The sequence below is a fragment of the Monodelphis domestica genome, chromosome 7 (genome assembly GCF_027887165.1).
Source record: "Monodelphis domestica isolate mMonDom1 chromosome 7, mMonDom1.pri, whole genome shotgun sequence".
Taxonomy (NCBI): Eukaryota; Metazoa; Chordata; class Mammalia; order Didelphimorphia; family Didelphidae; genus Monodelphis; species Monodelphis domestica.
In genome coordinates this window covers 105,561,962-105,586,785 of record NC_077233.1, presented here as the reverse complement: position 1 = coordinate 105,586,785, position 24,824 = coordinate 105,561,962, and positions in this window count along the sequence as shown.

Sequence of the window (24,824 nt, the reverse complement as noted above, 5' to 3'; positions counted from 1 at the left end):
TAGTGCATAAAGGCAAATTAGTTTCTAATATATAATTCTAGCCACCTTATACAGTCATTATGTTTCACAGTTTTCAATGTTATATTTCACAATATGAATTAATAAATCATAGTTTAATGATAAGTTTCCTATGATTTGCAACAACGAGTTGGTTTTAAAATACTAATATTTATATCTTATTATTTTTTGTTGGGTTCTAATAGAAATGATTGAATTACTATTCTATTCTTTATTTATATTTAATATTCTATGGACTATTTTACATATTGATAAGTTAATATTAAATATGTAAATGACCTCAAAGACTGTGCTATAGTTTTGGGAATATAATGTAGAAGGAGAAGGGTATTAGAAAAATAATGTTTATATTTATAATTATATAGAAGTCAAGATGGCAATTTAGGAGCAGCAAAAGCTCAAACCTCTCTGACTATCCTTATGAATCTTTAAAAAGTACTTAAGAAGAGATAGAAATTCAAACCTAATAACAAAACAGAGTCACAGGACTCTCTTATTGAACACAATTTGAAAGGTAGGCAGAGAAATTCTAATTCCATGGCATAAAGGAAAGACCCAAAATAAGACTAGGCTAGCCAAACTTCCTTCCCTCACCTAATGGGCTGAGATGCAATCTCACTGTGGGATTCTGGTGATAAGGTTGCAACTGTGACAAAACATCTCAGCTCTATCATAAGAGGTTCAAGGCTCTCACAGCAGCTGGCAGGGAGGAACTTGGAGTGGGGCATCTGCCTGGACATCCTGGGCTTCCCTATAGCTGGCTAAACTGAAGATTTGGACTCAGGGCAGATTAACACAGAAGATCAACTCAACCAGTATAATCCAGGACACCTGCAGAGGAGAGAAAAAACTGAGGATTCCCTTCAGGGAAGAGCATCTCAAATATCCAGGTCCAGTAAACAAACAGAGGATTGAGTTTATAGTTAATAGAGAAGGGAAAATATGAGTTAACAAAAAAAGAAAAAGAAGTAACAATTGAAAGATTCTATGGGGATAAAGAACAAAGAACAGAAGCAACAGAGGATGACAGGGCCCAAGGGCCTCCAAGCAAAACCTCAAAGAATCTAGGACTCAGGCTCTGGAAGAGATCAAAACTCAAATAAAAAAGGTTGAAGAAAAATGGGAATAGGAAAAACAAAACACTTGAAAAGCAAAATAGATCATCTGGAAACAAAGGTACTGGAATAAAACAAGGAAATAGTGTCTTAAAGGCCAGAATTGGCCAACTGGAAAGTGAGTCAAACAAGGTAAAGGACGAAAAGAATGACTTGAAAAGATGAATGGACCAAAAGGAAAAGGAGGATCAAAAACCTTAAATAAAATACTAGAAAAGAAACAATAGCAAGTTATCAAAGATTATTCACTGTGACTAGGTAGGGTTTATACCAGGAAATGCAAGGCTGGTTATTATTAGGAAAAACATCTGCATAATTGACCATATCAAAAACCAAACTAACAAAAATCATATGATTATCTTAATAGATGCAGGAAAAGCCTTTGACAAAATACAACACTTATTCCTATTGAAAACACTAGAAAGTATAGGAATAAAAGGGAATTTCCTCATAATAATAAGCAGTATTTATTTAAAACAATCAGCAAGTTTTATCATCTATAGTTGGGTTAAGTAAGAAGACTTCCCAATAAGATCAGGAGTCAAGGAAAGATGCCCATCATCACCACTTTTATTTAATATTGTACTAGAAATGCTAGTATAGCAATTAGAGAAGAAAAATGAATTGAGAGTATTAAAGGAGGCAATGAAGAAACAAAACTATCACTCTTTGCAAATGACATGATGGTATACATAGAGAATTAAAGAAAATCAACTAAAAAGCTAGTGGAAAGAATAAATTTAGCAAATTTCAGATTACAAAATGAACCCACATAAATCATCAGTATTTCTATATATTTCCAACAAAACTTACTAGTAAAAGTTAGAAGTAGAAAACCTATTTAAAATCTCTCTAGACATCATAAAATATTTGGAAATCTATTTGCCAAGAAAAACTCAGGAATTGTATGAATACAACTACAAAACACTTCTCACAAAAATAAAATTAGTTCTAAACAATTGGAAAAATGTTAGATAATTGCCCATGATTATGATGAGCTAACATAAAACTGACAATTCTACCTAAAGTAATTCACTTATTCAATGCCATACATATCAAGCTACCAAAAAACAATTTTCATATAAAATTAGAAAAAATTATAACAAAGTTTGTCTGAAAAAACAAAAGATCAAGGATTTCAAGGTAACTAATGAAAAAAGAATGTGAAGGATGAGGTCCTAGAAGTACCAAATCTTAAATTGTACTACAAAGTAGTGATCATCAAAACATATGGTACTGGCTAAGAGATAGAAGTGTGGATCAATGGAACAGACTTGGGACAATGACCTTAGCAAGCTAGTGTTTGATAACCCAAAGATTCTAGTGTTTGGGAAAAAACCCAGTATTTGACAAAATGTCTGAGAAAACTGGAAAACAGCATGAAAAAAATTAAGTTTAGATCAAAATCTCACACCCCTTACCAAGATAAATTCAAAATGGTTAAAAAACTTAAGCATAAAGAGGGACATTATAAGTAAATTCAGTGAACAGAGAATAGTGTACCTCTCAGATCTATGGAAAAGGGAAGAATTTAAGACCACCAAGAGAGATATAGAACATTATAAGATGTAAAATGAATAATTTTGATTAAATTAAATTAAAAAGGCATTTTTACAAAGAAAACTAATGTAACCAAAATTAGAAGTGTAGCAACAAATTGAGGAAAAATTATAACAAAATTCTTTGACAAAGTTTTAATTTTTCAAATATGTAAGGAAAGTACAAGAAATCAAGCCATTCCTCAATTGACAAATGGTCAATGGATATGAATAAATAGTTTTCAGATGAAGTAATCAAAATTATCAATGATTACATGAAAAATTGTTTTAAAACCATACTGATTAGAGAAATGCAAATTAAAACAACTCTGAGTACTATCTCAGACCTAGCAGATGGGCCAATATGACGGTAAAGGAAAATAATAAGTGTTGAAGGGGATGTGACAAAATTGGTACATTAATATATTGTTGGTAGAATTGGTAGAATGCTATCCACATTGAGAGAAAGAACTGTGGTAGGAGAATTGTGGAAGAAAAACATATGATTTATCACATATTCATAAGGGTATATGATTTGGGGATTTGGTTTTAAAAGATTATTACAAAAATGAATAATATGGAAATAAGTTTTGAGTGAAAATACATGTATGACCCTGTGGAATTGCTGATCAGCTCTGTGAGGGGGGACAAAACAGGGGAGGGAGAGAACACGAATCATGTAACCATGGAAAAATACTTAAAAAGAAATAAATTTTTAAAAGAGAGCTATATAAAGACACAGAGAGGATGACAAGAGAATGAGTGAGGAAAGAGGAAAGATAAGGCGTAAAGGGTAGGAAAAGAGGAGGGAATGAGAATAGGAAAGAGAAGGATGTGTGTGAATTGTTTCAATATGTAAAGTTTAATGTGTGGAAGTTATCATTTGTTCCTCAAATGGCAATAGATATGCTGTGACTGCCACAGTCATTTAGAGTTAACAAGTAATAGCTATTACTTTTAAAGATAAACTTTACTTTTTGAGAATAATATATTGCAATCTGTCTTTTTTGATATTCCTTACCCCCATAATAGTGTCTCAGGGCCCAACATGATAGCATTATGACAATTGACAATGACTGAAAGAGTGAAAATGAACTATCCCCAGGCACTTCAATGAAAGCTGTTGAAATGGTCAACAATAGAAAATATGAACAGTTTAGCATGATTAATAAGTCAGATAGGATATTAGATGGATTAGGTTCCACCACTAACATTTTAGTGAAAAGAATATTGTATTATTGATGAACGTAGCCAAGAGAAAGTGACATTTTAGTATCTTAATTTGGGTTATGAATTGCCTTCTTTTGCTTTCATTCCATTACCATGTTACTGTCATTTGTTAGCAAAGAAGGAAAAACTGGTGAAGTGTAGCTTTGTAGCACCTAGTCAAAACAAATATGTTGCTGATAAGCATTGTCTATATATTATGTTAAAAATGGTTAGGTAGCTATTCCTTATTTTAACAAGGAGGCCCTTGGCAGGATCCCAAATGAAAAATGAATGTTGGGAACTGGAACCAGATGTTATATAATATTTTATTTCTCTTTTATTCTATACTTTTCAAATTAATCTTTTCCTTTTTTTGAGACTAGGTCTTTTTTTTTTTCTCACCCAGATTGAAAATTCAGGAATTAATGAACATTTATACAAATAGAAATTTTTTTTTTAAATATATTTTATTTGATCATTTCCAAGCATTATTCGTTAAAGACATAGATCATTTTCTTTTCCTCCCCCCCACCCCCCATAGCCGACGCGTAAGTCCACTGGGCATTAGATGTTTTCTTGATTTGAACCCATTGCTTTGTTGATAGTATTTGCATTAGAGTGTTCATTTAAAGTCTATCCTCTGTCATGTCCCCTCAACCTCTGTATTCAGGCAGTTGCTTTTTCTCGGTGTTTCCACTCCCATAGTTTATCCTTTGCTTATGAATGGTGTTTTTTTTTTCTCCTGGATCCCTGAAAGTTGTTCAGGGACATTACACCGCCCCTAATGGAGAAGTCCATTACGTTCGATTATACCACAGTGTATTAGTCTCTGTGTACAATGTTCTCCTGGTTCTGCTCCTCTCGCTCTGCATCACTTCCTGGAGGTTGTTCCAGTCTCCATGGAACTTCTCCACTTTATTATTCCTTTGAGCACAATAGTATTCCATCACCAACATATACCACAGTTTGTTCAGCCATTCCCCAATTGATGGGCATCCCCTCGTTTTCCAGTTTTGGGCCACCACAAAGAGCGCAGCTATGAATATTTTTGTACAAGTCTTTGTGTCCATTATCTCTTTGGGATACAGACCCAGCAGTGCTATGGCTGGGTCAAAGGGTAGATATTCTTTTGTCGCCCTTTGGGCATAGTTCCAAATTGCCCTCCAGAATGGTTGGATCAGTTCACAACTCCACCAGCAATGAATTAATGTCCCTACTTTGCCACATCCCCTCCAGCATTCATTACTTTCCTCTGCTGTTATGTTAGCCAATCTGCTAGGTGTGAGGTGATACCTCAGAGTTGTTTTGATTTGCATCTCTCTGATTATAAGAGATGTGGAACACTTCTTCATGTGCTTGTTAATAGTTTTGATTTCTTTATCTGAGAACTGCCTATCCATTTCCCTTGCCCATTTATCAATTGGAGAATGGCTTGATTTTTTGTACAATTGATTTAGCTCATTATAAATATGAGTAATTAAACCTTTGTCAGAGGTTTCTATGAAGATTTTTTCCCAATTTGTTGTTTCCCTTCTGATTTTAGTTATATTGGTTTTGTTTGTACAAAAGCTTTTTAGTTTGATGTAGTCAAAATTATTTATTTTACATTTTGTGATTCTTTCTATATCTTGCTTGGTTTTAAAGCCTTTCCCCTCCCAAAGGTCTGACATGTATACTATTCTGTGTTTACCCAATTTACTTATGGTTTCCTTCTTTATGTTTAAGTCACTCACCCATTTTGAATTTATCTTGGTGTAGGGTGTGAGGTGTTGATCTATTCCTAGTCTCTCCCACACTGTCTTCCAATTTTCCCAGCAGTTTTTATCGAATAGTGGATTTTTGTCCCAAAAGCTGGGATCTTTGGGTTTATCGTATACTGTCTTGCTGAGGTTGCTTGTCCCCAGTCTATTCCACTGATCTTCCTTTCTGTTTCTTAGCCAGTACCAAATTGTTTTGATGACTGCTGCTTTGTAATATAGTTTGAGGTCTGGGACTGCAAGGCCCCCATCATATGTGTTTTTTTTCATTATTTCCCTGGATATCCTTGATCTTTTGTTCTTCCAAATGAACTTTGTTATGGTTTTTTCTAAATCAGTGAAGAAGTATTTTGGTAGTTCAATGGGTATGGCACTAAATAGATAAATAAGTTTGGGTAGGATGGTCATTTTTATTATATTGGCTCGTCCTATCCATGAGCAGTTAATGTTTTTCCAATTGTTCAAGTCTAGTTTTAGTTGTGTGGCGAGTGTTTTGTAGTTGTGTTCATATAGTTCCTGTGTTTGTCTTGGGAGATAGATTCCTAGGTATTTTATTTTGTCTAAGGTGATTTTGAATGGGATTTCTCTTTCTAGTTCTTGCTGCTGAGCTGTGTTGGAGATATATAGAAAAGCTGATGATTTATGTGGGTTTATTTTGTATCCTGCAACTTTGCTAAAGTTGTTGATTATTTCAATTAGCTTTTTGGTTGAATCTCTAGGATTCTTTAAGTAGACCATCATGTCATCCGCAAAGAGTGATAACTTGGTCTCCTCCTTGCCTATTCTGATGCCTTCAATTTCTTTATCTTCTCTAATTGCTACTGCTAGTGTTTCTAGTACAATGTCAAATAGTAGAGGTGATAATGGGCATCCTTGTTTCACTCCTGATCTTATTGGGAATGCATCTAGTTTATCCCCATTGCAGATGATATTAGCTGTTGGTTTTAGATATATACTGTTTATTATTTTTAGGAATGACCTTTCTATTCCTATGCTTTCTAGTGTTTTTAATAGGAATGGGTGTTGTATTTTATAAAAGGCTTTTTCTGCATCTATTGAGATAATCATGTGGTTCTTGCTAGTTTGCTTGTTGATGTGGTCAATTATGTGGATGGTTTTCCTAATGTTGAACCAGCCCTGCATCCCTGGTATGAATCCTACTTGATCATGGTGAATGATCCTTCTGATCACTTGCTGGAGTCTTTTTGCTAGTATCCTATTTAAAATTTTTGCATCTATATTCATTAGGGAGATTGGTCTATAGTTTTCTTTCTCTGTTTTTGACCTGCCTGGTTTTGGAATCAGTACCATGTTTGTGTCGTAAAAGGAGTTTGGTAGAACTCCCTCTTTGCTTATTATGTCAAATAGTTTGTATAGTATTGGGGTTAATTGTTCTCTGAATGTTTGATAGAATTCACAGGTGAATCCATCAGGCCCTGGGGATTTTTTCTTAGGAAGTTCTTTGATGGCTTGATGGATTTCAATTTCTGATATGGGATTATTTAAGAATTCTATTTCCTCTTCTGTTAGTCTAGGCAGTTTGTATTTTTGTATATATTCATCCATTTCTCCTAAATTGGTGTATTTATTGCCATATAATTGGGCAAAGTAATTTCTAATGATTGCCTTAATTTCCTCCTCATTGGAGGTGCTGTCCCCCTTTTCATCTTTAATGCTGTGAATTTGCTTTTCTTCCTTCCTTTTTTTAATTAGATTGACCAGTACTTTGTCTATTTTGTTTGTTTTTTCAAAGTACCAGCTTCTTGTCTTATTTATTAAATCAATAGTTCTATCACTTTCGATTTTATTAATTTCTCCCTTAATTTTTAGGATTTCTAATTTGGTTTTCTGCTGGGGGTTTTTAATTTGATCGCTTTCGAGTTTTTTCAATTGCATTTCCAATTGATTGATCTCTGCTCTCCCTTGTTTGTTAATATGAGCTTTCAGGGATATGAATTTGCCTCTGATTACCGCTTTGGCTGCATCCCAAAAGGTTTGAAAGGATGTTTCGCCATTGTCATTTTCCTTGATGAAATTATTAATTGTTTCTATGATTTCTTCTTTAGCTAAACGGTTTTGGAGTATCATATTGTTTAATTTCCAATTGGTTTTAGATTTGGTTTTCCATGTACCATTACTAATCATTATTTTTATTGCCTTGTGATCTGAGAAGGCTGCATTCATTATTTCTGCTTTTTTGCATTTGTGTGCTATGTTTCTGTGACCTAATGTATGGTCAATTTTTGTGAATGTGCCATGTGGTGCTGAGAAGAAGGTGTATTCCTTTTTATCCCTATTTATTTTTCTCCATATGTCTATTAATTCTAATTTTTCTAAGATTTCATTCACTTCTTTTACCTCTTTCTTATTTATTTTTTGATTTGATTTATCTAAATTTGATAATGGTTGGTTTAAGTCTCCCACTAGTATGGTTTTATTGTCTATTTCTTCCTTCAATTCTCCTAGTTTCTCCATTAGAAATTTGGGTGCTATATTATTTGGTGCATACATGTTGATTAATGATATTTCCTCATTGTCTAGAGTCCCTTTTAACAAAATATAATTACCTTCCCTATCCCTTTTGATCAGGTCTATTTTTGCATTGGCTTTATCAGATATCATGATTACCACTCCTGCCTTCTTTCTATCAGTTGAGGCCCAGAAGGTCTTACTCCATCCTTTAATTCTGACCTTGTGGGTGTCAACCCGCCTCATGTGTGTTTCTTGAAGACAACATATGGTAGGGTTTTGGATTCTAATCCATTCAGCTATTCGTCTACGTTTTATGGGTGAGTTCATCCCATTCACGTTCAAAGTTATGATTGTCATTTGTGGACTCCCTGGCATTTTGATTGCCTTCCCTAATTCTAACCTTTTCTTCTTCGGCTCTACCTTTTAGTCCAGTGATTTACTTTGAATCAGTCCCCCTTGTCCCCTCCCTTGATGTTTCCCTTTTTAGTCCCTCCCTTTTTGTTCCCTCCCCCTCCCCCCTCTCTTTCCCTCCCTTTTTGTTCTCCCTCTCCCCCTCCCCCCCTTGGTTTTCCCTTCTCCTTACCCTTGTTGGGTAAGATAGAATTCAAGATCCCAATGGATCTGGATGTTTTTCCCTCTCAGAGTTGATTTCCCTGAGATTGAGGTTTAAGTAACCCCCCCCCCTCTCTTCCTCTCCTTCTTATAGGAGTTTTCTTCCCCTCCCCTTCCCCTGTGAATCTTTGTGTGAGAACCATTATTCTATTTGGTCTTTCTTTACCCCCTATTTATACATTATATTTTCCCCACATATTAGTATACATAGGTTGATATAAATGTAGTCCTTATAGAAGAGAGTTTGAGTAAAAGAAGATAACATTTTTCCCCTTTCCTTAATATTTACCTTTTCAGGTATTCCTTGCTCTTTGATTTTCGGTATCAAACTTTCCACAGAGCTCTGGTCTTTTCTTTGCAAAAAGTTGGAAGTCTTCTATTTTGTTGAATGCCCATACTCTCCCTTGGAAGTATATAGTCAGTTTTGCTGGGTAGCTGATTCTTGGTTGGAGACCCAGCTCTCTTGCCTTTCTGAAGATCATGTTCCATGCCTTACGATCATTCAGCGTAGAACTTGCAAGGTCTTGTGTGATCCTGATTGGCATTCCTTTATATCTAAATTGTCTTTTTCTGGCTTCCTGTAGGATTTTTTCTTTTGTTTGATAGCTTTGGAATTTGGCAATTACATTCCTGGGAGTTGTCTTTTGGGGGTTTAGTGTAGAAGGTGTTCTGTGAGCTCTGTCAGTGGATGTATTGCCCCCTTGTTCTAGAATCTCTGGGCAATTTTCTTTGATTATATCTTGTATCAACATGTCCAGTTTGGTGTTTATTTCTGGCTTTTCTGGAAGTCCAATTATTCTTAAATTTTCTCTTCTCCCCCTGTTTTCCAGATCTATCACCTTGTCGGTGAGATATTTTATGTTCTCTTCTAATTTCTTGGTGTTTTGGCTTTGCTTTATTAGTTCTTGCTTTAAAGCCTGGTTTTCTTTTACAGTTTGGTCAAACTGGTTTTGTAGATGCGTGAATTTCTTTTGCATCATTTCCCACTTTTCCTCCCAGAGGGCTTCCATCTTTTTGGTCCTTTCTGATTCAAATTCTTCATGGGTTTGTGGAGAGTTTCTATTTCCTTTGGAAGATTTTAGAGAATTTTCTTGTATATCTTCTTCTATCTGCTCTGTATTTTGTATTTTGGCTCCATAGAATGTGTCCAGAGTCGCCCCTTTCTTCTTATTTTTCTTGGTATTTTGGGGCTTCTGTGCTTCTGTGAAATTTGTCATCTCTGAACGTGGAGGATTGGCTTTTCTTGTCTTTGTCTGGTGATCAGTGGCTTTAGTCCTGGGCAGATGTTGGTTCTATGAGCGTTCCCTGGGTTAAACTGAATATGCCTCACTGGAACTGGAATGGAAGGGTCGGACCACGAGGCCACACTCTCCCCCTGGCTCGATTTCCGGAAGTTGCCTTCAGAATCCCTGGCCGTGAGGCTGTTTCGTCGGCCTGCGGGGGGATGGGCTGCCGCTTCCCCAAGCTCCGAGAGCACAGACTTTCACTGAGACTTGGATAGCAGGATCCAGCCCGTGAGGCTGTCTTGCCCGCCCTGAGGGTTGCTGTTGTTTTGACCAGCTCTCTGCAGCGGAGGCCCCAGGCAGTAACTTTCACCCGGACCGACCAGCTCTTTGCAGCGGAGGCCCCAGGCAGTAACTTTCACCCGGACTGGGACTTGGGTAGAAGACCCTGAGGGTTGTTGTTCCTCAGACCCTGCTCTCTGAGCCCGGCGCGGCTGCCGCTTCCGGGAGCCTTGGACTCTGCGCTCCTACCCCTGAGGTCCGAGGGATCTCGGGTTCTGGCTTTTAAGGGGAGCCGTACCTTTTGAACCGGGTCCAGGTCCAGGAGGAGGGTTCCCAGGGTCTGTGCTGTTGATCGTTTTGAATTTCGGCGCCTTAGGAGCTTCTAGTTTGAGATCGGTCGGGAAGGGTTTTCCGGAGATCTGAACTTCAGCTTTCTCTAAGCCGCCATCTTAACCGGAAGTCCACAAATAGAAATTTTAACTTGGTCTCTTTTCTGACCTGGTCCATGTTACTTCTCCTTATGTAACCCGGTTGCCCTCCACTACGTAGGGGTTCACAATATTGTTCCATACTTAATGAAGACATCCATTGATCTTTTTTTTTTTGAGGGGTGTTCCTGAAGATAAGAACCCCCAACCTAAGTGATCTACCAATTCCAGGCCCTCCAGGAGTCTCAAGTTTCTGAATTAATTGAAATCATCATAGTATATACCTTATTAACCAGCATTAGTCAATTTTCAAAAAATAATCTTGTTACAGATGAAACTGACTTTCATTTTTCTCTATTGTTTTCTTTTTCAAGGTAGTCTCCCAGCATGCTTATTCATGCAACTGTTTACAAAATTAGAAGACAATGATCTTTCTTACTATGCATGCATATAACTCTCAAGTTTTGGCCTAATATCAGTCTAGAAAATGCACAAAAATCCTAACATTCATAAATGCTAGTCTTTTTTTTGTAAAGATTTTATTCTTTCTTATACATATTATCATATTACTTAACTTAATATATATTCTCCTGTTTTGAAGAGTGGTTTTAAAGAAACATTGAAAAGAGTTAAGTACTTTTCAAAAGAGTAATCTTTTGTCTTAGATGCGATAACATTTGGATTTTTATACTTATGTAGTATAGTATATGTAGCATTATATACTTAATAAATAAGAGGTATTGAAGTCAGGAGGATCTGTATTCCATTTCAATATCTGATTCACCCTGAAATGATTCTCTTTTCTCATTTTTTTCTGCGATAATAAATTCTAGGGCCATTGACACTGCATTGCTATAAATCACTTGATTTTCAGAAGTTCCCTGTGCCAATGAAATCATAGGTATTAACTAAACAAAATATGCAGAACATGCAGTCTGTATCTATACATGTTTGTATGCATGCATGTGTATATATTTGTATGTTTATATGTAAGTATATTAGCATGTATATGTGTATATTTAGTTACCTAACATAAATGGATAGTGTAAGAATTTTTACTTCAAATATATATGGCAGGAAAAGCATTCCTCATCATACTCTTAACTAAATTAATATTTTTAGCAAGTAGAAAATTTTCATAATTAGGGATAATGATTTTTATTCTCCTCTTTCTTTTCAAGGAGCAACATTCCATAGAAAGAACCATACCATAGAGAGAACATCTAATAATAATGTAACATATTTATTAGAAGGTAGAATTTGTAGTGTTTCTGTCCATGTACTTCCACTGTAGAATATCTCCAACAGATTGGATCCATTTTCTAGGTTCTAATTGTGTATTTTATAAAAATGTAAATTATTTGTAGTACCAAATTGATTCATTAGCATGTAAATTTCTAAAAAAGTAGCCAGCTGTAAATGGTATAATTTGGGGAGCTGATTGTGAGCAAAAGGAAATCTAGGAATGGAAACTACTTCACTATGAAATCTTCTATCAATGTAAACTAAATTATTTAATGGAAAGGAAGAGGGTAAATCGTCATTGAAAAACTTTTTTCTGTATAAAATTGAGACCATTCTCCATAAATACATTTTAGTGGAAATAATAATCACACATATAGTTCACAAGTAAAAAGTATATATAGGTAACATTGTGGTTGACTTACCTGTACTGATATGGGGACAAAAAAATCTAAAATGACTGAGAGCATTATGTTATAATGATTCCAGTTAAAACTGAAATAAAAAAGGCTATAGCCTGATGTTTCTGTTGGTTTTTGTTCTACCAAATCACTGAAATGACATCTGTCCATTTATTACTAATTCAAATTTTCAATGTAATATATTTAATGTCTCATTATTTTGCTTTTTTATGAGGAAGACTATTTATGAACATATTTTGCTCACCTCCCTCAATCATATTTGTGCAATGTTGTATGCATTTTGTTTTGACCATCTGCAGTTCACATTGTGCCATCTGCTTGTCACCTGTAATGCATGTTCTCTGCTCTACTGCATTCCATTTTCTGTTCCAACTGCAATGAACAATGAAACAAAATGGAATAATTTCCGTCTTATTGATTAAACCCATGATGACTTGTAATGCTTCTGTTGTTTATTGTGACATTTTAACATAAAGCAATAATATTGTATGGGAAGTTCAAGAAGTACAAGCACCTCTGTTGTGTGGGCTTGCTGAATGATTTTTCAGGGCTGCTCATCCACCTTTGGTATACACATTTTACTTACCTCTCACCTGTGGCTCCAAGAAGCTATAGCATGCCAAATTCCAGGCAAAACTGTTTTGTAAGATGTTCTAAACTAGGTGGAGTGTAACCATCAGAGCTCAAACCCATCAATGAGTTAGGAAATAGTTATCCCAAGCATGTGAAGATTTCCCTCAGTGGAATGGAGATATGAAGACAGTCTTTCCAAACTGATGGTGGCTGAAGAAAACACTTTGAAGTGTTTTGAGCTTGGTCAGACATCAAAAATGTCAAGGATGCCAAGATCATCAATTGATCCTGAACCATCACCAGTTATTTTAACTTTTGTTTGATTCAATAACTCTGGATGAGGGAATAAGGCTAATGATATTTTTGCCATTTGGCTTTAAAAATGAAAAATGGATATTGGGAAGCAATTATCTGAGCCATACTGACATTTATTGTAGAAAGCTGAAACTTACAAAATGTCAGGGTCCAGGTTTGTTCCAGCTTTGCCCAAGAACCAATGCTTATGTATTACTGTTATATAAAAATTCAAATTACATGCCCTTAAAAGGAGATTAGTCTTCTGAACACCTATTCTCAAATGGGTTGACCAGAAAAGTTATCTTTTTTGTGAAGGTATATTCTATAAAGTAAAAATCAATTCAATGTATGGAAATGAAAAGCCAAGGTCACTTCCAGTTGCTTCAAAGACAACGGGGATATCATAGTATCTGAATATTTTCCAGGATGTTAGATGCATGCAAACAGCTCCCATTGGCAAGGATATTGTTCCAAGGCATTTTAGAGAATATTCTTTGCAATTTTTTATTCAAAATATGATTTTTATGAATGATTCTCATATAATCCATTAGATTTATTTCTTATAGTTAGTTATATCATGGTTATGATTTATTATCATAATATTTACCATCAAAGAGTATTACATGAAAAGTTATGTACACAACATGTTAATAAAACACTGAACATATTAATTACATTTACATTTAAAATAAAAAATTAAAACAGTTTTATTAAGTTATATTTTATAATGCCTTACTTAAATCCCATTTATGTGCAAATCAAAACATCACCTGTGATATCATTGGTCTTCTTAGAAATCAATAGTATTTTCAAAACATGGCCTCAAAATAGCTTACAGCTATATTACTATATATTCTCGATGTCTTTTGTAAATGTAAAGAAATATATTGAGTGACAATCTCTCATAAAACTCAAAGACATCATTGAAAAGATATCATACTTATGAAAATACTTATGATCTTTACATTCCACATAAAAAGATATTCTAATTCCTTTATTATTTTATTAGTATTATTAAAAATTCACATCAAGTTCATTAAGAAAAATCTCAAGAAAAGAATAACTTGATATGCATGCCTTTTCATATTCATGTTTAAAAAAATACATAACTTTAGAAATTGACTTCTTTGTGATCAGTAAATATATAACCTGTATGCTGTTGAATAGGATATCCCCTATCTTTGATTCAAATTTTGTTCCTTAAGAGGTGGATCACATAGGCTATCTTCATCCCATGGATATAAATGGCCATCTTGCAATTTGAATCTCAGAGTGAGAATGTGACAGTTTTAATGGCTGGTTTAGGTGACAAGTAGATGCTAGATAAACTCAGATGCATGAGATAAATCTTGTGGGATTCCATTGAAGACCATAATAGTATAGGAAACAGATGGCCTCATGGGTCACTGATACAAATTAATAGTCAGCCTCTGTAAGTACAAATTCAGGAAATTATAAAAGCCATGCCATTTACTTTTGAGGAAAAAGCATTGGCTGAATTTATGACAATTTGACTTGCCATGGACTGCATCTGTTGCTTTCGTTACCACCTCAAGATGAATCACACACTATCAGACTTAATGAAAGTTAAAAAATGTGTTTGTAGGCCAAATCATCTACAGGTAAAACCTTAATTATAAGACATCACAATTTGCTTTGTCATTGAATATTGTCTTCAAATAATTATTGCCCTATTAAAAAATCCTAAAATTCACCCTTCCCACCCGTAAAAGACATATAAAAAGGGAAGCTAATGTAGAGATAACTTTAAAAGAACTCTGCACACAGGACTGATAGTAATATGTATTACTTGTTTTCACTTGAAAAGAATATCCATCAGAGTTCTAACTCTAATGAAAGTGAAATAAACGGTATTGAGAAGAACACAGAGTGATTTGACTCAGCCGTCTGCTTGGCCCATCTGCTGAATTATTTTTCTCCAGTGAACCAGTCAGGGAAATGTTAGACAATATTTCAACTTTGAAATGTTAGACAGTATTTCAATTGAACACTGTTTAAGTATCTCTAACTGAAAAGGAACACAAATACACTAACTTTCTAGCTTTGTGATCTGTTGCCCAATTAATGGCAGACATAAGTAAATAACCACACATAATTTTTGCATTGTACATTTCATCCAGAAATTAATGGCACTTTAAATTTTTTCCCATGTCACTTATCATATATATATATATATATATATATATATATATATATATATGGGCAAGAATCATGACTACCATTTTGCAGACAAATAAACTGAGATCCAAAGAGTTCATATGCTTTCTGTAAACTTTTGGAAAAGGAAATTATAGCCTCCCTAAATCTCACAAATTTCTCACAAATCTCACAAAAATCTCACAAAAAATCTCACAAAAGTATAAAATTCATTTTGGGTATGGGATACTTTTATTTTATACCGCCTAAAATATAGGAAACTTAAAGGAGTCTCAGAATCCATAAACTCATCCTAAAACAAAAGGCCCTCAAATAACATATCAGGTCCACAGGAAAGCTAACTGAATATGTGGATCCTCTTCAGATCAGTTCCCTCAGGCAGATATGTAGCTCCTCAAAACAGTAACAATTCATTTTTTATGTTTCATGGGTCTGAGTATTCTCAGTATATGACCAAGTTGTACCCATCACTTCCCACTTGACACATAAGGAACATTTAGATAAATCAGTTAGTCATTCTATAAACATTAATTTCTTATTATGAATCAAGAACTATGAAAATTTTTAGGCATACAAATAAAGGCAAAGGAAGTTAGTTCCTCAAGGACTTCACAGCTTAATGGGAAAAGATAACACATAAACAGAAGTTAAAAATTTGAGTTTGGAGAAGGGTACCTATTAGGGACTAGAAAAGTACATCTAAGTAGAATTCAAGAGATGGCTAGTCTATCCTCCTTCATTCAATGGGGTTTCTGGGAGAAATTCTTTGCTATCTACCTCCTCCCTTTCAAGTAAAAGGAGGAAATAGGCTGAGGGCACATTTAACTTGCATTGTTTAAGCATGAGGTATCTAATATGTTATTTTCCAGATAAATGGAGTGTCATTACCTCCCTTAAGTGTCAAAACTTTAGCTATTGTGGATAGAAATATTTCAGAATGTTTCATAAACATTCTTTTGTTAAACAAAGATTATGGAATGTGGTTCCATTTTTGCTTGATAGTAGATATTACAAGTTTGAGGGAAAAAACCACCAACATTTCTCTTTAGAAGTAAAGTCCCTGGGAAGTGGAAATGTTTTGTCAAGTGAGTGACAGAGCCAAAGTTCAAACCCAGGTACTCAGGTATGTTGTCTACAAAGCTACTCTGTGTGTGTGTGTGTGTATGTGTGTGAAAGAGAGAGAGAGAGAGAGAGAGAGAGAGAGAGAGAGAGAGAGAGAGAGAGAGAAAGAGAGAGAGAGAGAGAGAGAGAGAGAGAGAGAGAGAGAGAGAGAGAGAGAAAGAGAGAGAGAGAAGGGGGGAGAGAGAGAATGTGTTTTCTCATTATACATATTCCTTGTCTTCTGCAAAGTTTAGTGCTCATAGAATACACACTAGCACTGTTGGGCCACCATCTATATATGCTTATAATTTTCACAATGGACAAAATTAATATGCTGTGCTTTAATGAATTGGTGCTCATCTGGCCTGCTGAGATATTATAGGTACTTAATTTTTTTTGCCTTTACATGAGTGCCTCTTACACTTTAGATTATTAATAAATCTTTATTGAACTAAATTCAACTGTATTATTCATTTGGCAGAAGTTTAAGTCAAGAAACTGAAAGGCTATATCATATGTAAAATTGAACACATACCTGAAAGAAAATTAGAAAACCTAACTAGAAATCACCCTTAGATACTTAATAGCTGAATGACCATGAGCAAGTCAATATTTCTTTGCTTCAATAACATCATCTATATAAATTATATATTATAGTTGTTTTGCCTACCCAAAAATATCATTGAAAATAAAGTGCTTAATAAACTTTTAGCTATAAGACTTGTATAGCCTTTGATTGCTATAGAAATATAGGAGATTATATTGTTAATCAGTTTTGTTTCATTTTAAATATCATCTTCCCCACTTAATTATAGGCTTTTCTAAGAAAAGAGACACAATTTGTGCTTCCTTTCCTCGTACTAAGCATTGATAGCTCTCAATCAATATTTGTCAATTGATTATTCATATTCTATGATTTGAAATTTCACTTACATAGGAAGAATTGATTATTATCAATTTGTGTTGGGTTTAATTTCCTGACTGAAAGGGTTATGACCTTATTATAATAAGTTTATTACTAAATCAGCTATAATGTATTAAAATCTCGCATGTATCAGACATAGTATGGATGGTGAGGATACAAAGATAAAAATGATACAATCCTTTATTATAAAATATAAATATACATATAAATTATACAGTTCTTTTCTTCAGTGAGTTTACAGGCTAACTGGAGTGGGAATTATGTACATTACTATATACATAAAATAGGCATATATATTTCCAGATGATAGTGGTTCCATCCATTATTTATATAATGTGTGTGTATATAAAAATATATGTCAAATACATTTATCTGTGATTTTATATATATATATATCTTTTTCCTTCCCCCCCTCTCTATATATACATATATATATAAATATCTATATCTATATATATATATCTTCTACTAGGTCAAAGTAAGGAAATGTTGACATAGTGACATAGGTCCCAATAAAGGCAATGGTAAAACATGGGTTATAATGTGTGTGTGCAATTGCAAGAAAGCCAGTTTAGCTAAACTATAGAACATGTTAAGGGAAAACACATATAATGAGGCTGGAGAGACATATTGAGTCAACTAATGATGGATATTACCTATTAAACAAAAAATTTGCATGTGAACTTAGAAAAAGGAGTTGCAGGCAGGTAGGTAACTAGGTGGATAGAGCCAGGTCAAGAGGTGGGAAGTTCTTGTTTAAAATCTAGCCTCAGAACCTTTCTGGCTGTGCAACCCTGACCAAATGACTTAAACCCAATTGCCTAGCCCTTACCACTCTGATAAATAGACTAATTTCTAAGGCAGGAGGTAATTTACAAATTTAAAGAATTTAAAAATTAAAAAAAAATTAAAGAATTTAAAAAAAGAATAGAGGGTCTATTAAGAGAGTTTCTTAAATAGAGGAGCGATTTGGGCAGACTTGTACTTTAAGAAAATCATGTTGTCAGTAGTGTGAAGGACGGATCAGAGTGGGGAAAGACATGAAGTAGTGAGAAAAATGTAATCCTCCAGGTCATGAGGGCTTGGGCTAGGTGAGTCGCTATGAGAGCAGATGAGAAGGTGCTGTAAATGATGTGGTGGTAGAATCTAGTACTTGAAAAGTGATTGAAGCTAAGAAGCATATGAGAATAAAGAGCCAGGGATGATTCAAAGGCTATTTTAAAAAAAGGCTGAAATGTCTCCTCTCTGTATATGTTTAAGAGTAGGCTGCTACTTATTTTAGAGTAGTTTAACGGCAGGGCTTTCTGGAAGCTGGAAAATGAACTCCAAGACCTTTCTAGCTTAATCTTGAAGGTGATAGCAATATGCTAAACAAATCAAAGTCTTTTAAGTTTTCTCAGTACCATATATGTGCTATAGCAATGCCCTTGGTTTCTTTCAAAGCAATTAATGAGGCTTAGAAAAGAGTAAATTTAGAAAGAGAGATTTCAGGTAGTGGATTCATAGATGTTTTAAGTATTTAAAGGTCTGTTAGATCATTCAATAAAGCAATAATCTCAAAGTAGAGACCTACCTAAGAGTCAAGTTGTATTACATTTTATTGATAAACAACCACTTGTTAAATATTTAATCAATTCACTTCAACCAACATTTATCCTTTGTCTAGCATGAAAAGAATATTGTGCTAGGATTGATGAACATAAAAATCCAAGATTCACAGGGGGAATTCACAAGGAGTGATCTGACAGAAGACAGAGATCAATTATTTCCCCTAATCCCTTCCCACAATCCCATTCTCCATTTACTGCTCCCCTTCTTAATGAAAAGTAGTTAATCTTTAGGGCTACTGCAGCGGGTATAGGGGTGTAGTATATTTTGAGGGCCTTCCATTCTTAAAATTTTCCCACGTTCCTCCTCAAAAGCTCTGCCCATTTGCTTACCATAATTATAATTATAAATATAAATTATTTATTTATAATAATAAATAAAATTATAATATATTTGTTTCATTTTATTTATTTATATTTTATATTTAATATAATGTAAAAAATATAACTATAAATATAGAACTATAAAAAGGAAAGGCCTTTCATTCCTCAATTTGAAGAATGAGATTTAATGCAGAGTTTAAGTTTACAGCATAATTCTAGGATTAGACTTATTTTCAATCACTTTTTCAAATTGCTATATTTATATTATCACAGTAGAATGCAAGGTTTATTTTATTACCTTTAGGACTGAACAAGTTTAATGGGGAATAAACAACCCTGATGTGCTATTAATTCAAACCTCTTTCTCTTAGGAAACATATCTTCCCTTTTATTTCATTTTTATTATGCTATTCTTTTTTGTTAGTTTATTGGAATTCCCATTATTTTTTGTATTCATATTTTTACCTAATCTTAACCCCATTTTTTTCCTTCTACTTTCCAGGTAAAATTTTTAATTCAATAGTGTAACAAATACCATATTATACTAGCCTATATAATATTAATGAGATTTTTGTATTATAGTTTCCTTTGTGATTAACCACTAATTATAATTCAGTATACATTGAACTTAGTTCATGGGAGTATCAATTATATAATTCCAATGTAATTTTTGAATTGATTTTTCATCACCTATTCTTAGTTGTCATATTAGCTTTAAAATGTCTCTGTTACAAAAATTGAGAGGAAAATAGATGGGTAAGAAGCTCAAGAAGAGCTTTGGGGAGGGGCAGCTGGGTGGCTCAGTGGATTGAGAGTCAGGACTAGGGACTGGAGGTCCTGGGTTCAAATCTGATTTCAGATACTTCCTAGCTGTGCAACCCTGGGCAAGTCACTTAACCCCCATTGCCTAGCCCTTACTGCTCTTCTGCCTTGGAACCAATACACAGTATTGATTCCAAGTGGGAAGGGAAGGGTTTAAAAAACAAACAAAAGAATAGCTTTGGGGAAAAAGCCTGAGCATGGAGGATGTGCTTTACTATATGTTCTATCTACTGAAGGATAATAATTTTTAAAGGCTTTGTAGTTCTGGGAAAAGAGTAGGAAAATAGATAAATGGAACAGAATAATGAACCATATATTACATATATATATGTATATATATAGTTGCTGTTTGATGAAGCTAAACTTAAAAAAAATCCACTGAGAAATGGATTCTATTCAGTAAATATCACTGAGAAAATTTATTGGAAAAACAACTTCATGAGAAAAAAGATGGGTTCAAAACCATATCTTATGTCATGCACCATAATAAATACTAACTGGGTTCATCAACTCAAATATATTTTAAATTAAAAAATGGAAAATAGAATAGCATATCTTATCCAACTATGAAAAGGAAGGACATTTTAATAAAAATGGGAGAAAATATTAGAGAATCAATGAGTTTGATTTTTATAAAGACAAATGAGTATTTTTCACAACAAAAGCAATAACTTTTAAAGCTAAAAGAGAAAATAAATGGTGAAAAAGTATGTTTCATTAAGTTATCCATATAATTGTCTGTCATAGAGAATCTATAAGCAATTGATGCATACTCCCAAATGGAATAATGTCCAAAGAATATAAATCACTAATTTTTGAGAGAGAAAATATAAACTGTTCTTTATCAAATGAAAAAAAATTCAAAGTTCCTACTAATCAGAATCATGTAATTCAAAAGTAACAAAAAATGAAAATAAATCATAAAATTCCATCTTTTCAGTATAGCTGAAAAGTAGACACACATAAACATTGTTGGTAAGATTGTAGATTAGTACAAACATGTTGAAGAGAAGTTTGACAATATAGAATGAGCCATAAAAAATAATGCTACATTTATACTCATATAGGATTTCACCAAAAATATTCTTAAAAGGAAAGAAAAATATTTAAATATAAAATATGTTTTAGCTACTTTATTTGTATTACTAGAAAAGAAAACAAAAGAACACATTTCGGTGGTAGAGAAATACATGGAGAAATACAGTAGGGGCAATTTATATAGTGGGATATTATGATACCCTTTAAAAGGACAAAAAAAATTGGAAAAATAAGAATGGCCAATGAAGTAGGCCTAGTGTTTTATTGATTAAAACTATAAGAGAGAAAAAACAAAAAGAAGGGAAGGAGGAAGGAAACAAATGGGGAAGAGGACTATTACAATTTGTGATGACTCAGTTTACAGTGTTAATTGCCTTTATATTATATATTGATTATTTGGTAAGGATGTCAACTAGTCTGCGGAATGAACTTTGAGCGCATTCCCCCCCCTTTTTTTTTTTACTATTACCCAAAAGTCAGTAGTCATCCATGATCTAATCTTATCTCTTTAATGTTTATCCTATATTCTCATGAGGAGAAGGTGACAACAGCTATGGCATATCCACTAACCCATTTCTACATTAGAAATATGGGGCAATCACAATATGTAGGTATATGAGTAGAAGGGTCCACCCTCTTTTGGTGACTAATAGCAATCAGAACAGATTTTTTTTTTTAATGCAAATTTGTGTTTAAAGGTGTCCAGGTTTGAATCCCAGAGACTTGCCCCAGTGACTAGTACAGCATTTCTGTCTTGGAATTTTTTATGAACATCTTAAAAAAATTTTTTTTTCTCATTATGAGTTTTGCCTCTTTCATCAGAGGCTACTCCTACAGTAACTAGCACTTAGGTATTTCCTGATTATGAGCTAGATTGGACCCCCACCCTCTGAGGTTAATTAGACATGAAATGTAGAAGAATTTGACTCCTCAAAATTCAGGAAAGTTAAGGAGATTCATGCCAAACTCAAAATGAATTTTTTTCTTATGTGTTCATAAAGATTCAAAATGATGTGTAGAAAGTGTCAGGAACAGAATGGGTAAGGGGATATCAGTACCAAAATGGGATTGCACAGAGTCCTCTTGACTCTCCATTTGGCAAGCCATTAAATAGCTTGGGGAAAAGGGGAAAGACAGCCAGATCAACAGGGAATGTTTGGCTAAGATGAGACTCAATAGTCAACATTTATAATTATGGGAAACTAATCTAGCAGTTAATATAAGCTTTTTATTATTTGTTGTACATTTTAAAAGCCAAACTTGAAAAGAAACAAGATTCTAGGGAGAAAGAAAAATAAGTAAATACAAGATGATGACACTCTTAAAGAACCACCATTATATAGAATAGCCAAAGAAGAAGGAAGTAAAGATTTTGATAGGGTTCTAAGAAGGAAGTGATGCAGGCAATAATGTCTGCTTGATGGACCTTCTTCAGAAATTCTTTAAGTTTGCCTTAGAGAACTCTGAAGAGGGATATTTCATCACCTATTTAGAAAATTGTGGTAAAACAATATGGAAGGGAAACTCAGTAGAGGGAAGGCTAATGAAGCCTCAAAACAGCTCTCTCCATTGTTGGTAATATTAAACGGGGTTTCTCACTGACTTTTGATTTGTTTTTCAGTGGGAGAAAAGGAGGATAAAACTTCAAGGTTCTTGCTTTTGTTTTATAACCCTGATCAACTTGAAGGCTATAGAGATAAAGCAAGACAAGAGAAGGAAAACAAAATTCTGGGTTTGTAGAAATTCATAACTGTATAAACTAGAGATCAAAATTTGTAAGTGAAATGTAATATATTTACTGAAAAATTCCAAATTATTGTAACTGCCAAAAAGATCTTAGTGGATTGTTAGAGGTTAGTATATTAAATTTAAGCACAAACAATTCTTCTCCCTTTCTGGAGAGTGTTAGAGAGATTGTTTAATAGAAATTATTTTCAACTATCAGACAATTTGCATAATTGAAACTAATTTGAAAGAAATCAACAAAATTTAATGTTTTTGGTAAAATGGTAGCTAAGCCACCTAAATTGAAATAGACTATGCAACTCCAGAGGTTAAAAGTGATATTACATAAACAAAAAAAAAGGGAAGATTCAGTGAAATGTTAGAGTATGATTGTGAAAATAAGATGAGATGGACTTAAAAAAGTAGTGAAGATAAAGAGTAGAAATCAAGAGTGTAAAACCAATGATTACTTTCAAAAGATTAGATTTCAGTAAGTAAAGATGGGTGGAGAAACAGTAAAAACAAACAAACAAACAAAAACAAAAACAAAGAAATGCAGAATTCCTTTCCAGGGATCATGTGAGTAGCAGGAAATGTGAAGAAAAGAATTTGGTGTTTGGTAAGGGTATTGAGAAAGGTTTGAGTTCATTAAGATGAAAAGGAATGTCTGTTAGTAATTTTAAACAGACAGAACTCTTTCAAAGACCATTTGAAGGGTATATCCCCAAATCCTTAAGCCTTCCAAAGGGTGGAGGATGTGAACTGACTACATAAACTCCCTTCAAATTCTCCTCTAACTTCCCAAGGTTCCCTGATGAATTTTTGTCTTTTTTAAATAAGTACTGAATGTCTTCTTTAGTATACCCCTCTCCCAAAATCAATTTAAGAAAGGAAACTAATAGAACTTTGAATAGTTCCAAAAATTTGCCCCTCCCCTTTTTTATCCCTACTAATAGAGAATTTGGTTTAACAAATGTCCAACAGAACTGGCAGATGAGAACAATTTTTGTTTGCATCCATGACGGGAGCGGAAGCAGGCACTATAGAATATTTGAGAGTCAGAATAATGATTTTGGGCAACTCTGTCTCACTGAAATATAATTTACACAAGAGCAAGATATCATTCCATGATGTCACTAGTCTTCTTTCAAATGAAGAATGAACAACAATTCACTGTTAAAGAAGATATTGTTTTCATTGTTCTGGTGTAGTTATACTAGAAGGCTTTGTTAAAATATAATATACTTTTTTCCTTTTATTAATAAGTAACTTTTTTTTCTGACTGTATTATTCTCCGATGCCCAATATCAATGGTTTCACTTTACAGTTTCAATTAGAAACAATTCTATCAAAGGAAAGAGGGAGGATGAAAGGTGGTTATATCACCAAATGAGTGAAGGGACAGAATATACTTCATGTCTTTAAAGTCCATCCATGGCAGCACTCTGTCTATAGTGGTGGTCTCTCTGAGGGTTAATTCTTCTGCTTTAACTTAGGGGTTATTTTTAAATTAATCTATTTTTAATTACTTTAATTTTTTCTCAGGTTACATATTGGTACAATTTTAAAGAATTATTTTATGACATTTTGCAAGCCATGTGTCTCCTGTCCTCCAATCTTCCCTCTCTTCCCAGGATAAGATATATAACATAGATTGTATATGTGTTACTATGCAACATATATTTTCATATTCTGTTGTGAAGGAAAATGTATTACTTATACTAGACGAACATTCATGGAGGAAATAAACTGAAAATGGCATGCTTCAATCTACATTCTGACTTTATCAGTTCCTTTTATAGCAGTGGATATATTTTTTTTCAGCATGAGTCTCTAGGTGTTGTCCTAGATCTTTGCATTGCTTATAATACTTGTCATTCACAGTTGATCATTGTATTTTATTGATGTTACTATGT